General features: G+C 44.7%; 1 protein-coding gene and 1 long non-coding RNA gene across 2 annotated transcripts in view; one reads left to right on the plus strand and one right to left on the minus strand.

Moving 5' to 3' along the window:
* The window catches only part of CHL1 (cell adhesion molecule L1 like), a 607,847-nt gene that overhangs the window by 38,491 nt on the left and 555,468 nt on the right, over positions 1 to 13,888 (minus strand). The gene's annotated exons all lie outside the window — the stretch shown is intronic.
* LOC141730678 (uncharacterized) overlaps positions 1,601 to 13,888 on the plus strand; it is a 50,461-nt gene continuing 38,173 nt past the window's right edge. The window contains exon 1 of the long non-coding RNA XR_012582293.1: positions 1,601 to 1,939. This is a non-coding gene — a long non-coding RNA (uncharacterized LOC141730678). The remainder of the gene's footprint in view (positions 1,940 to 13,888) is intronic.

A 13,888-nucleotide genomic window follows, 5' to 3' on the forward strand; every position in this document is an offset into this window, starting at 1 on the left:
GGAGAATGAAAGACAAGATTTCAGCTGACAAACTCCTTGTTGTGACTGTTCTTCCAGTTCTCCTTGTAACTGACAAGAGGAAAAAAAAATTGATTCCTTCTGCATTTTCTGTAACAATGGCTCAGTTGTAAAATCACAGAATAGTTAAGGTTGGAAAAGAGCTCTGAGATGATCAAGCATTAACCCAACACTGCTGATATGTTGAAATTGTTTTGTGGTTTATTATTCCTGCCAGAGTTATGATTTCCTGTGCTAATGATATTTCCACTTGAGAATTATTGCATTTTGAAGAAGTTGCAAAACCTGACACATCTCACCTTGAGAGGAAGAGCTGAAAAATGGAACAGAGTTTGGAGAGGACCAAAAGGAGACACAGAAGCAGGGCTGGTGTTAGGGAAGGATGGATCTTCTTCAGATCTTCTCCAGATCTGACACATGGAATCAGTAATTTCATCTGGAAGGAATATTTGGGTAAGACAAGGGAAGTTTTTCTCAGTGTGAGATGAGTGAAGCAATGGAGGAACCCATTGAAATCTTGGGAGCTGGAGGATCTTAATACCAATTCTACACCAAACACACCACCAGTGGGGAATGAAGGAGAAGGGATAAATCAGGGGACCTCTGAAGATGAGCCCAAAGTCCCTTCAGACAATTTTCTGTGATTTCATATTCAGGTTGTTTTTCTAGAACAAAAGCCCTGGCAAACCAAACAAGGAAAAATTATTTCAAGGCCCAGGGACATTTATTGCCAGCTACAAAAAATGACACGTCATAAAAAGTTAGTTAATATATTAAATATGTCATTATATTTATTATAACAATTAAAATAGCAAAAGCTTAATAACTAATGAACATTGAGAGAACTTTTCTTTCAAATAAATTTGGTGATAAAGAATTGTTTTTGACAACAGCATTTATCATGGCCTACCTAGAACTGTTGTATCTGTTTGTTGTACTTAATAAACAATGATAAATATATCTTTGTGCAGGAGAGTAGCTTAAATGTGTATTGTGCAATCTTCTTGAGAAACTGTAGCCAAGACTAATTAAATGATTCTAATTAAAATTGTGTGGATAGAAAGGAAATTAATGGCTTCATTTGTACTATTTGTTTATTTCATTGTCAAGTGTACTGGATATAATTGCAGTGCAAAGAAGAAATCATCGAAATTATTTTTTCTTCTGTTGGTTCCCTGTTCCATCAATTTATTGTAGAGGCTTCATTTTCTTTATCTTTAGAGAGAAACAATGCTGACAAAATGTGAAACCTCAACAAAGTTATTTTCTTGTTTGGAGCTGTTAGATGGAGAATACATTTATTGAACAAAGTAAAGGTTAAGCTTCAATTAAGCATTCTAAATATATTTTGTGAGCTATTGAAAAGCCATAATGTCTCAGCCCACATGGTTCACTGGAAGCTTGGAACAAAATAAATGAGAATAGAAGCAGAAGGAGTGCTCAGATGGTGAATCTCTAACACGTGGCTTACAAAAGAATGTGGTGTTACTCCTACCATCTTTTATGGACAGTTTGTATCAGATAAAGTGGGCAAAAAAAATCCTTATTAGTGATATTTTCTTTTTTTAACTGCAAACAGAGTCTCAGACACAAAAGCAGAAGAACACCTGATTTTTTTCCCAGGGTGAGGTTTACGTTTCACCACTTCTGTGGGGACTCCTCAGATCCAGGGAACAATAAATCAGATTATTATTCCAGCTCCTACAATCAGCTCCTCATTCTTTTATGTGTGTCTGCAAAACTGCAGATTGGAGCAATTTCCTTCTCCTTCTCCTTCTCCTTCTCCTTCTCCTTCTCCTTCTCCTTCTCCTTCTCCTTCTCCTTCTCCTTCCCTGCCCACTGCAGGGAGCTGGGGAGGGACCAACAGGATCCTTCAAGAGGAAATCCACAGGTTTCTTTCAGGACACTCAGCACTGCTCAGGTAATTCCTAATTCCCTTTAATGAACTTGAACGGAGGCATAATTGTTTTGAGAATTTAATTCCAACTAAAAATGCAAAACGGAAAGATTCTGAAATTCAGGAGCTTAAAATATGTTTATGTTTGGGCTGGACTGTGCTCCTGGAAATTTTCTTTGCCATGTCAAGATTTCCTACAGAAAGCAGATGTTCTTTGTGGAAATCTCTGATTAATCAAAAATACATTTCCCTTTTTAAATTTGTTTCAGCCGAGCAATTTTGACAACTGAACCATAGCTAAATCGTTTATACTGAAAATAAAATCCGTCTTTATGTTTTTTGTCTAAATGTGCTTCAGCAATGCCATACACAAACTAACTTTTATAGCCCTGATAAGTGGAAAAATGTGGGAAACGAGAGTATATTTGAAAATGCTTCCATTAGAGACGTTTGTTAAAGCTGGCTAAACTAATGGCTTATTTTCTGCCTAAATCAGAGAGATTAATCTATAACTTTAAAACCAGAACAAAAAGAGCTCTGCTGAAACATAAAGTCTCGAGTAAAGCAATTCTCCTCAAGGGCAGGAGACTCATCATGCTTCTCAGGGAGTGCTTTTTCTTTGCCTCCACTTCTCTGTGACCCAGGAACGCCCATGCTGGATGGGAGCCCGGCATGGCCTGGCACTGCCGGTGTGGCCCTGGGAGATCACCTGGGCCTGGAGAGCTCTCCTGAGGCACTCCAGACAAGGAGGGGAGTGCTGAGGGAGCAGCTGCAGCCCTGACTCGGTGTCACAGTGAGATATGAAGTCAGGTAATGAACGGAGCTGTGGGCCTTGGCCTTGTTTTAAGTGCACAAACCATGGGGCCTGCTGCTGGACTGGTTTGGGCTGGAACCCCAGAGCTCTCACCTGCCTGTGCCACTGTGAAATGTGAAGGGGAGAGCCTGATGTCTGCCCTGAACAAGCCTTGCAGGTTTGGGTTTGTGCCTTCTCTGGTTTGGCCCCACGGGCTGAAGGCTCCTGTGTGGTGGGAATGGCTGTCACTGGCTCCTGGTGGCCATTGTCCCATCCAGCACTGCCCAGAGGGGTCATTCCTCATGGACAGCCATGCCTGGAGCTGGGGATGAGCAATGAGGAGACTGGAAAGGGGCTCAGCCTGGAGAAAAGGAGGCTCAGGGGGGACCTTGTGGCTCTGCACAGCTCCTGACAGGAGGGGACAGCCGGGAACGGGGACAGGAGCAGAGGGAACGGCCTCAGACTGGGCCAGGGCACCTCAGGGCGGGCACAGCAGGAATTTCCCCATGGAAAGGGGGCTCAGGCCTTGAAACTGCCCAGGGAGGTTTGGAGTGCCCATCCCTGGAGTGTCCAAGGAATTCCTGGAGGTGGCACTGAGTGCTCTGGGCTGGGCACAAAGTGGGCATTGGGCAAACCTTGGACTTGACCCTGCAGGTCTTTTCCAAGCTCAGTAATTCTGTGATCCTGTGGTCAGGAATGGCCAGGGGATGTGCCTGGGTCTCACAGCCCTGACCCCACAGATGTGAGGCCCACATGAGGCCCTGCACAGTGTGCAGCTGCAGAGTGAGTTAGCCTGGCTGCTTCATTATCAGTGTCATGTTTTATTGGGGCAATCACTGTGCTATCAGCAGCTGGAATGCTCTGAGGACAGAAGCACAGCAAGTTCAGCAAAGACACTACGTTTTATTAGATCAGCTGATGTAGCTGAAAGAAAAGCAGACAAGATCTTTATTTCCCACGGGAAACTCGCTTTGGATGTGAAATAGAGGTCTTCTGCTTCCCATCAATACACTTCCACAAGTTCAGGGTCCTGGATCGGGGTGGGCAAGTAAAATAACAGAAAATTAAATAAATTGCATGACAGATGACTGTGGAGGTGTGGAATAGCACCTTTACAAAGCCAGATTCACCTTCTCTTTCACTGTGATGTGATGCTCACATGGTTTTACCTCCCACATGTGCCAGGCAGGAAATTGCCAGATGCAAAGTGAGCCACAAACTTTCTTTGAGTCATTTGTGAAGGTGCCAACCAACAAAAAAAGTCATCTGCAACTCTGAAGAGAAAGGCTGTGATTTTGTTTTACCAGCTCCTGCTCACAGGGGTAAAAAGGTGAAGCTGAGTTATCCAACCTGGGGATATTTTCCTGTTAATTAAAGTTATTGCACTAAATAGATTTTAATGTCAGAAGGGTGTAAGCTACACCACACAGAGCCAGGAGCTGTTTTCCACCAGCTGTGAGGAATCATTGCTCAATAACAGTGAGAAGATCTCACTCTTTACTCCTTGAGAGTAGCTGGTGAGCTGCAGCAGTAGGAGCACACAAGTGTTGTAAAGTTTCTTGAAATGGAATATAAAAACATTACTACAGGACCTCCCTGCTTTGCCTGGAGAGCCTGAGAAAACCACTTTCCTTTATAGAATTTTTCCCTTTTAATTGCCTGAAAAGTGTCCAAAAATAAAACAAATTCATTTTTTAAAATTCTCTTTGGCTTGGTTTATTAATCTGCTTGCTACTCGTCGTTCTTCAATGAATATTTCATTCAAGCCAGCTTCAGCTTGGATATTGTTTTTTCCTCTCCACTGTAAGGACTCCTTTGAGCATTTATTATTCACATTCAATAGTGCAAGGGGTTGATTTGACACCAGGGTCAAACGGAGGCTTCAAGAAGCCACAGACTGCTCTTTCCTGGAGGCCAGACATGACAAACATCCCCAGGTTGAGCTGTGGCTGTGAGGGGTCAGCAGGAGCTCTCAGGCTGGTACACTTCACAATATTCTGCTCTGACTGTGAACCCAAAGCTATTTTGGGGCAAAAAACCCCCCATTTTTTATGGACACCCCTGCACAAGGGAATCCTACAAGACAATAAACCCTTGGTGTTTAGGATACAAATCCTGATGCCACAGAATTGAAGGACCAGCACACCTTGCTGTGGGATCACCTTCCCCTGACCCCACCAGGAACTTCTGCCCCCTTCCCTGCCTTGTTTTGAGCAGGGAACAAAGAGGACTCAAAGGAAAAAAAATGGATTTCCTTAAGAGCCAACATTACTTTTCCTGGCTCCTTTAAAAGCATCAGAGGTAGCTTTGCTGGCTGTTGGCTCTAAAAAGAACAGCAGGGATCAGATAAAAGGAGGACACTTGCTTTTAATTGTCTCTTTCCCTTCTCCCCACCCTTATTTCAGGGCAAGATTGCCCAGCAGAGTGGTTTTTTTCTTTACATGATTATTTTTTTTCTCTGATTCTGGATGACAGTATATTATAAATCCAGCAATCTTGCCACTTTCCTATGGAGCAAGTGAAAAATGGAAGGAAGCAAAATGTGCAGAATTAGTGGGCTTGCTGCTAGGCCTGAAGTGCAGGTGTGTGTGTGCCACATCTCCAGTTTGTGCCTCTGTGGGGAAGGGGCACTGGAATAACCAGGGAATACTGCTGTGCAGAAAAGTAGGAAGCTGCCTGAGTATTAAATGAGAGGAAAATCAATGCAGTCCAAAGGTTGCCTCCAAGGAAACAAAACAGCATTTATAGCTACGTCTGTCTTGCTTCTTTTTTGCCTGAAATTGCTGCTTGTTTGGCAAAACTCCTCCAGGATAGAGGCTGAGCTCCAGCATGCACGGGAGTATTTTGGCCAGAGGGCTTTGTTTCTTCATGTCCTGGCCAAAATACTTCCATGTGCTCTCCAAAACGAGTTTTGGCCAATCTGAGCCGATTTGGCTCAAAGAGCGGGTAGGAAATGGTTTGTTGGATCAGGGGTAGAAGGTGGAGCAGGGAAGGAATGACCATGGAGGAAACCCCACTGTGCCATGCATGGAATTTCTCTCAACAGGACAGACAGGGTAGGTGGTTATCAGGAATAAAAGGTTCCCCACATCCCTCAATCCCTCTCTCTGTCATCCCTTTCCCCTTTAGCCTCCTTGCCCCCAGTTTTGGGGTGACTGGATGTTGTGAACTGGTTTTAGGTTTCCTGGTTGCCATTCTGGGCCACCCACCTGCCAAAGTTCATGGTTTGCATCCCTACAGATTTCCCAGGGGGAATGAAATGTGCTGGAAACCGAAAAACCCAATATCAATTTCCTTCTATCCTTTTATTTTATTTGATTCAAGATTCAAGGACTGTGAAACATTTCTCCATTGTTTGGCCTCAGAGCAAATTTACATTTTATTACATAGATCATATTTTTTCCCTCTGTGTTTATGACCATGGACAGCAAAAGTGAGAGAATGAAGAGAGAAATAAATATGTATACATGAGTAAAAGAAATTACATCGCTCACTAAAGCAGCCTCAATGTCACAGCTGAAAACAGGGCCCTGTTCATATGCAGCTCACAGGTAACACAAATTTTCAGAAGCATTTTTAATACAGATGATGTATCACCTAATTACATAATCACAGGATGCTTTGTAATGGCCCAGTGATTTGGGGGAGATAAAAACTTCTCTGGCAAGCTCTGTGTGATCATAAGCTTTAAAACTCCAGAGGGGATTGCCAGGTTCTATATATGTTTTTGTCAGCTTTTTAATTTGATATTTCCCTGAAATCATTAGACTATAATGGGCTATAAAGGAGGAAATGTGCTTTGGTTTTTTTTTGGATTGATTTGGTTTTTTTTTTTTTTTAATGCAAACATCTAAAATAGATTACCAAAATAAAAGTTAGTTAAATTTGATCTAAAAGGCCGAATTAATCTTTTTCTCTCTGGATAAATAGTTCCAAGATAATAAAAGTGTTAGGGGAAAATGGAGAGAATATAGAAAATGGAACAAAGTCCATCAGGGGCAGGAGTGAATGAATGATGCTGTGGTACAAATTGGCACTTCATGATCTCAGCTCAGGACAAGTGCAACACAGAATGAGGTGGTTTTGTAAAGGTCATGTCCTACCTGGTGACCTCCTTGCTCAGCTGTGAATAACCCCCACAGTGCCATGGGCTGGGTGAGCCCCCAGTGCCAAATCTGTGTCATTCAGCAGTGGCCAGGACCCTTGTGCAACTTTAAATTGAATGCTGCTTTTGCCATGTCACACTGTGCTGCAGCTCCTCTCTGCTGCTGGGTCACAGCCCTGAAGCTGCCTGGAGAGAAGTTTCCTGTGTCCTGGGAGTGATTGACTTTAAACAATGCCATGGAATTGGGATTTTTTATAGGAACACAGAATGGCAGAGTGGCTTGGGGTGGAAGGGACCTCAAATCCCACCCAGTGCTGTCCGGTTTTCGGCTGTTTGAAGGGCCTGGAAGGGCCCGGAGTGGCCTTGGGGCAGCCCGCGTATCGAAGGACGAGAAGAGGCTTCAGTTCTTCTTTCTGTCTTTATATTTATTAATTGTTTATCTAAAAGATTTTCTTTCGGCCCGACAGAGCTCTGCTCAGCAGCCAGCCATGAGCACACTGTGCTGCCCTCCGGACAGCCACCTATCTTTATACCCAAAGTTACGTGTACAATATTTATCATTTTTCCCCAATACCATTTATTCTTATTGCCCGGTGCACTTTTAGTAATGACCAATCCTAAAGTGCCACCATCACCACAGAAGATGGAGGAGAAGAAGAAGAAGAAGAAGAAGGACAGGACACGCCCCAATTCCTCCATCTTACTTCTCTAAACCCCCCTGTACAGAAATCCTAAACCCTGTGTCTCACCCTCTAATTAACCAATCCCTTCACCATTCACCCCGGTGAAACCCTCCTATCCTCATACAGGTGTCGTCTCCTGTGTAGGGTCAAAGTCCAGCCACCAGACACTTCTGGAACATTCCAGGACTCCCGAGCCCCCCAAGGGTGGTCTCGGTGGCCCGGTACCTCAGGACTGAGATGCTGAGATCCCACCCAGTGCCACCCCTGCCATGGCAGGGACACCTCCCACTGTCCCAGGCTGCTCCAAACCCAAGGTCCAACCTGTGCCAGGGCTGCCCACCCTGCCAGGGAACAATTCCTGCCCCGGATTTAATCTAACCCTGCCCTCTGCCACCTGAACAAACACACTTGTGTATCATGAGCCTACAAACATGAATCATTCTCATCAGTATGACATCACACAGGAACAGGGGGATGAACACCCCCAGAAATTAAACTCCTTGATCCTGATAAGGACTCAGATCTCTGGGGCTCCCAATGACCCTGGGGGGCTGCAGCCACAATTGCAGAGGCGTCCCAGCACGTTTCCAGCAGCAAGATAAATAAATAAACAGGGAGGTAGACGTTGAGCTATCTCTGTGGAAGACAGTTGTTATCTGCTTTGACTGATAGTTTAATTAACACTGAAATTAGTGGGTTAATTTGGGGAGGGAGAAGAGGAGGGTTCCAATTAATGGATTGATAGCATTGAGGTACAGACTTTGCTAGGCACTCGCTTCCATGAAACCCTGAAATGACCCAGTAAATCATGCCTGATCCTGAATGATTGAAGATCCCTCCTCCTTTTGAGAGAAGACAAAATCAAGCTGCCAGCCTGGCAGACACCAGGCCAAATCCTTGTCCCCTTCTGTCCCCTCCATGGTGGGAATGACACTGTTCAATGTGCAGGAGCACAGAGCTCCAGGGCTCAGCTGCCTCGCTGCTGTCACACATCTGCCACTTCAACAGAGCTCTGGGAGAGTGTGGATGGGTTGTTTTGCTGAAAACAGAAAAAAAGTTGGTGTGCAACTGGGAAATTCACTTCCAGTGGGTCTGCCATGAGAGCATCCAAAGGCCTGGCTCCTGAGCAGATATTAAAATGCTGCCATTTCATCATGGCAAATCAGGAGAACCTGTTCAGTGGAGCAGGCACAGGCTCATTGGTGCATGGGAGCTTAATTTGCTGCAGAGCCCTCTGTGCCCCATCCCTCCCCAGCTGGGCATGGCATGGGAGGGAGGGGATGGATGGGTGGTGGAACAGCCCTGGACACACAGCACGCACTGAGCCTGCCTCTGAACCTTGCCAGCGCTGAACACTGAGAGAATTAAAAGTGAGATGTTGGAGGAGCTGGATGCTACTTCATCACCCAGATGCATTTCTGCACATAACTGTGAAACACAAGGCAGCAGCCACGATTATTTCTCCAGTTCCTGATATTAAAGGATTTCTGGGTTCATTAACCAGTCAGGTCTGTAACAGTGTCTGATAAATTGAGTTGCCTTTTGTACAGCTGCATTATCTTCATGTCTTTTCCAGAAAGCAGAATTTTACTGACAAGTGCGTGTCACACTTCCATATCTCACATTGATTTTCCATTAATCTGCATTTCCTCTCGCACTTGGAGGGAGGTAACACACAGCTACACGCTGTCCTGATTAACACCTGAGTGCAGCAGCATTTGTGCTGTGCTTGATTATTAATAGAACAAGTGCAGTTAATTGCATTGGTCGAATCGTCCCTGTCACTGATTAATGACTAAGTGCACTCCTTGTGTTTTCAAGATCTGAGGTGGAAAAGGAAAAGCACAGAGATTCCTGTGCTGTCTGAAAGGATTTTTTTTTTTTTGTGATAAAGACAACTGTTTGGAGAGAGAACATTTGATATCTTATTATAGACTGTAAACATATATCATCTAAAATTAAACAATTTTAGTCTTGGCTTTTGTTGCAGTCATAGGGAAATGTTACTGATGCAACTCAGTGTGATACAAAGTGCTTTCTGAAAGATTTAATATAGTGCTTCTCCTCTGACTGAATTTAATCAAACTGCATTTTAAACAATGCCTTGCCAGTCATGAAAATCTCTGTAAAATGTAGGAATAAAAGTGTTCCATGTGATGCATTTGTGCTACAGCAGCCTCCTTACAGCAGCCTCCCTCCTCAGCAGTTCAGTACATGTTAATACCATCATCTTTCTTTGAATTTTAAATCTCAGGGGAAAAAAAGAAAAAAAAAAAAGGTGGGTAAGTTCCCCACAGCACTGCTGCTATTTTAAGTTGTCTTCTTTTGCATTCTCAACAATTGCCCTCACTCTTCAGTGGTCTTTGTACAGCAGAGTTAAGTACTTGCATTTTTGAAGGTGAAAAGAAATCAAAATAGCAATAGCAAAACGCCTGAGTCAGAGCACATAATCCTGTGATACAGGGCACCAGGTCCATGGAAAAACACTGTCAAATAACTGGATTCATGATGGGAAATGCACTGAATGAAGGAAAATGCAGGCCACAGCTAAAGCAATTGCCGCAGAACAGCCAGAATGGAAGGTGCCATGGACACAGAGCACGGAATTCAGGAGTTGGTGTGAGCTGAGAGTAGCGAACACAACCTCAGGGGTGTTCTGGGCCTGATGGACAATGAGCAGAGCCATGGAGCAGCAGGATCTCTGCTTTCAATCATTATCCTGAGCCTGTGAATGTCCGGTTTTTGCGTCTGTTTGAAGGGCCTGGAAAGGCCCGGAGTGGCCTTGGGGCAGCCCGCGTATCGAAGGACGAGAAGAGGCTTCAGTTCTTCTTTCGGTTTTTATGTTTATTAATTGTTTATCTAAAAGATGTCCTTTCAGCCCGACAGAGGTCTGCTCAGCAGCCAGCCATGAGCTCACTGTGCTGCCCTCCGGACAGTCACCTATCTTTATACCCATTGTTACGTGTACAATATTTATCATTTTTCCCCAATACCTTTTATTCTTATTGCTGGGTGCACTTTCAGTAATAACCAATCTAAAAGTGCCACCATCACCAAAGAAGATGGAGGAGAAGAAGAAGAAGGACAGGACACACCCCAATTCCTCCATCTTACTTCTCTAAACCCCCCTGTACAGAAATCCTAAACCCTGTGTCTCACCCTCTAATTAACTAATCCCTTCACCATTCACCCCGGTGAAGCCCTCATCCTTGTCGTCTCCTGTGTAGGACCAAAGTCCAGCCACCAGACACTTCTGGCAACATTCCAGGACTCCCGAGCCCCCCAAGGGTGGTCTCGGTGGCCCGGCATCCCAGGACTCAGATCCTGAGATCCCACATGTGAGGAGCCATTTTTGGGGATGCTTTAGCATTTTCCCCAATCCATGCTCTCCAGGCGATGTTGTCCCTGCAGCATGGGTTATCTTGGCTGCTTGGTAACACCTGGGAGTCATTTCATGGATCAAGTGCCCACTGCCCTGGGTCTCCACGTGCACGGGTCTCTTCCCAGAACATTCCATAATCTCTCAAAGCCAAGCTGCATTGGGAACGTACCTGATTTCCCACTGCGTGTCCAGTCATGGATCCTCACAGCCACAAATCCTTCTTTTGGCACCGTGCTCAGCAAGAGGGTAGAGAGAAATGTCCCATTTTTAGGACACCCAACGCCTCATCACCCTGACAAAGGTCATGGCAGAGGTTTTCTCCTGGTTTACACACAGCAAATCCTGTTCCTGGTGGCACGGGGTGGGAATGTTGGGATGTCTGCATAGGGCCATGATTTGGACTTGGTGATCCTCAGGGATCCCTTCCAGCTCAGGATATTCCATGATTCTATGGTCCTCATTTTCTTCTTTCTGTCCATTATGTTTCCAGGTAAATTTGGAGAATAAATCTGTCTTTTTGGCCAGCTTCTGGTCACATTTATGAACATTCTTTAAGTGACAATCTCACTCCCAGAAGCTGTCAAAGTTCCTATACCAAAATCACCTCTCAGGCCCATTTGGTCCTAAAAAGGAATGTACAGGCACAGCAATGCACAGAAATTATTATTTTCCAGGCTGAAATCTAAACCTGCCTCCCCTCTCCCAAGGGATGCCCTTTCTCCACTTCATAAAATTATTTGGGTTGGAAGAAACCTTAAAACTCATCCAGTTCCAACCCCTGTGTGGTACCTGGGTGATTCTGGTGCCTCAGCAGTGTGTGGTGTTATGGGAGCCACACGACAATGAAGAAACTCAAAATAAATGTCAAAAGCTCAGCAGAGAATGACTCAGAGCAGGAGAGTTGGAGGAAGTGGGTGGAGAATTACGAAGTTTCCACACATTTATCAGGCTTAGTCATAATCTCACTGCTGAGAAGCAAAACCATGACAAAAACTGGGGGGGAAGGTGGGGGTGTGAAGTGGCACTCCAGGTGCTTCAGCAAATTGAAAAAAATCAGCCCTGGTGGCACCTCTGGAGTGCAGGTGAGGCAGGAATGGAAAATCTTGGTTGGTTTAAGGTCAGTCTCATCGAGGATTTCCCAAAGGAAGGAGGAGAAGAGCTTCACCCACCTCACCTGGGGACAGGGATAATGGCTTGGGATCAACAGAGCAATGTTCTGGTTTGGTTTCAGCAGCTGCAGGATGAGTGCTGGCATCCCAAACATCTCCATGGAAAATCAAATTCTCACAGAAACCACATTTCACATTGAAAAAAAGTTCTGTTCAGCCAAAAAAAAAAAAAAAATAAAACATTTGTGATACATTCCTCAGAGTATGGACTGGTCTTCATTGCTTTTTTTTATATCCCTTGATCATTTTTTCACTGGAAAAAAAAAGATTTACAGATGTCTGAAGGATTCAGACCTGTGGCCACAGCTCCCATCTTCCTGCATAATTCATAGAATCATGGAATACGTTGGGTTGGAAGGGACTTCAAAGATCATTTAGTTCGAGCCCCCTGCCATGGGCAGTGCTACCTTCTGCTAGAAAATTCAATTAAAACCAAAACTAGAATTCAATCATTTGTCTCATTTGCTCCTGACTGATCACAAATACGATGAAAATGCTTTTTTTCCCCTTCAAAATCTAAGAGCCACCAAGATGCCACAAAAAGACAGCGAGCCACAGTTTGCCTTTTATTGGCAATGGGGTGACAGTCAATAGCAATCTGTCAAACAATTAACACAGCTAATAAAGACTCACCAAGGAACCTACCAGCCACTGGCAGCCACCAGTTGGAAAAGAAGGTTCTGGAGCAGTTGGGTCCCACACCTGGCACCCAAGCAGATGGAAAAGGCACAGGGAGTGGGAGATGATGATGATGATGATTAATGAGGAAAACGTGCAGCGATGACAAGAATTGAGGCAGGAGCCCTGGTTTTGTCAGGTGTGGGCTGTGACCACGCCCTGCAGGTGACACAGGACCTGCCAGAGCTGCTGAGGTGCCACACAAACCACAGCTCTCCCTGCTGAAATCCAGGGATGTTCTGGCTTCTCTGCTGGCATTGGAATTTTCATCCTTCCAGCAAAAAGGAGGAGGGTGAGGAATAGTGATGATCTTGAGAAGTTCAGGATCAGGATATCTCAAACCCTGCAGGATTCCCCTCTGATGGATTTCGGGCTGGCTTGGTTACCTGGTTGGGCTTTGTGAGAAGCACAAGTTGCAGAACTGCACCCGCAATTTTTCCATCAAGCCAATAAATCCTACTTGAGCTCCAGCATGACAGGACAATTTGGGAAATCAGGCCATGCATCACTGAGCAATTCCAGATTGATTTTTGAAGTCTGCCTTACAACAACCTGAATATTTACATGCCCAACCTCATGCTGGCTTTGGAGTCTGGCTGGGGACAGCACCCACGTGTCTACCGGGGAATAACTCAGGTTTTGGGGAGAATAGATTTAATTTGGGGACAACAAAAGTGTAAGGGAATTGTGGATATTGCTGCTTCTGTCCCAGCCCTCTGCAGGGGTCTGAGAGCTGAGAGAGCTGAATTTCACCATAGCCATGCAAAGATATCAGTGATTACTGTCCTGCCTTAAATTCAGGGAGCCTGGAGAGATGCTCAGAAAGAAAGGGAAAATAAAGCAGAAAAGGAAACTGGTGGGTTCTGGGTTTCTGAGGAAGACATCCTCTTTAACTCTGGGATCAGACAAAACAGAGAAGTTTTTGGAGCACTGAGAAAAGGAGTATTTGCATCTTTTCTGTTTATGAACCTCTTAGGCTTCTCCCCAATTACCCAAATATATTAGTGAGCGCAGACAAAAAGAAATCAGCCCCAAATTCAATCTCCATGAAACACTTTTGAATTCCTGACTCTCCCTTCCTGCATTCAAACCCAGACAGCTGCTGCTCCGGGCTGAAAGGATTCAATGCTTTTGAAATTCATGGAAATTGTGGAGAAATCCAT

This window comes from Zonotrichia albicollis, chromosome 12, assembly GCF_047830755.1.
Source record: "Zonotrichia albicollis isolate bZonAlb1 chromosome 12, bZonAlb1.hap1, whole genome shotgun sequence".
Taxonomy (NCBI): domain Eukaryota; kingdom Metazoa; phylum Chordata; class Aves; order Passeriformes; family Passerellidae; genus Zonotrichia; species Zonotrichia albicollis.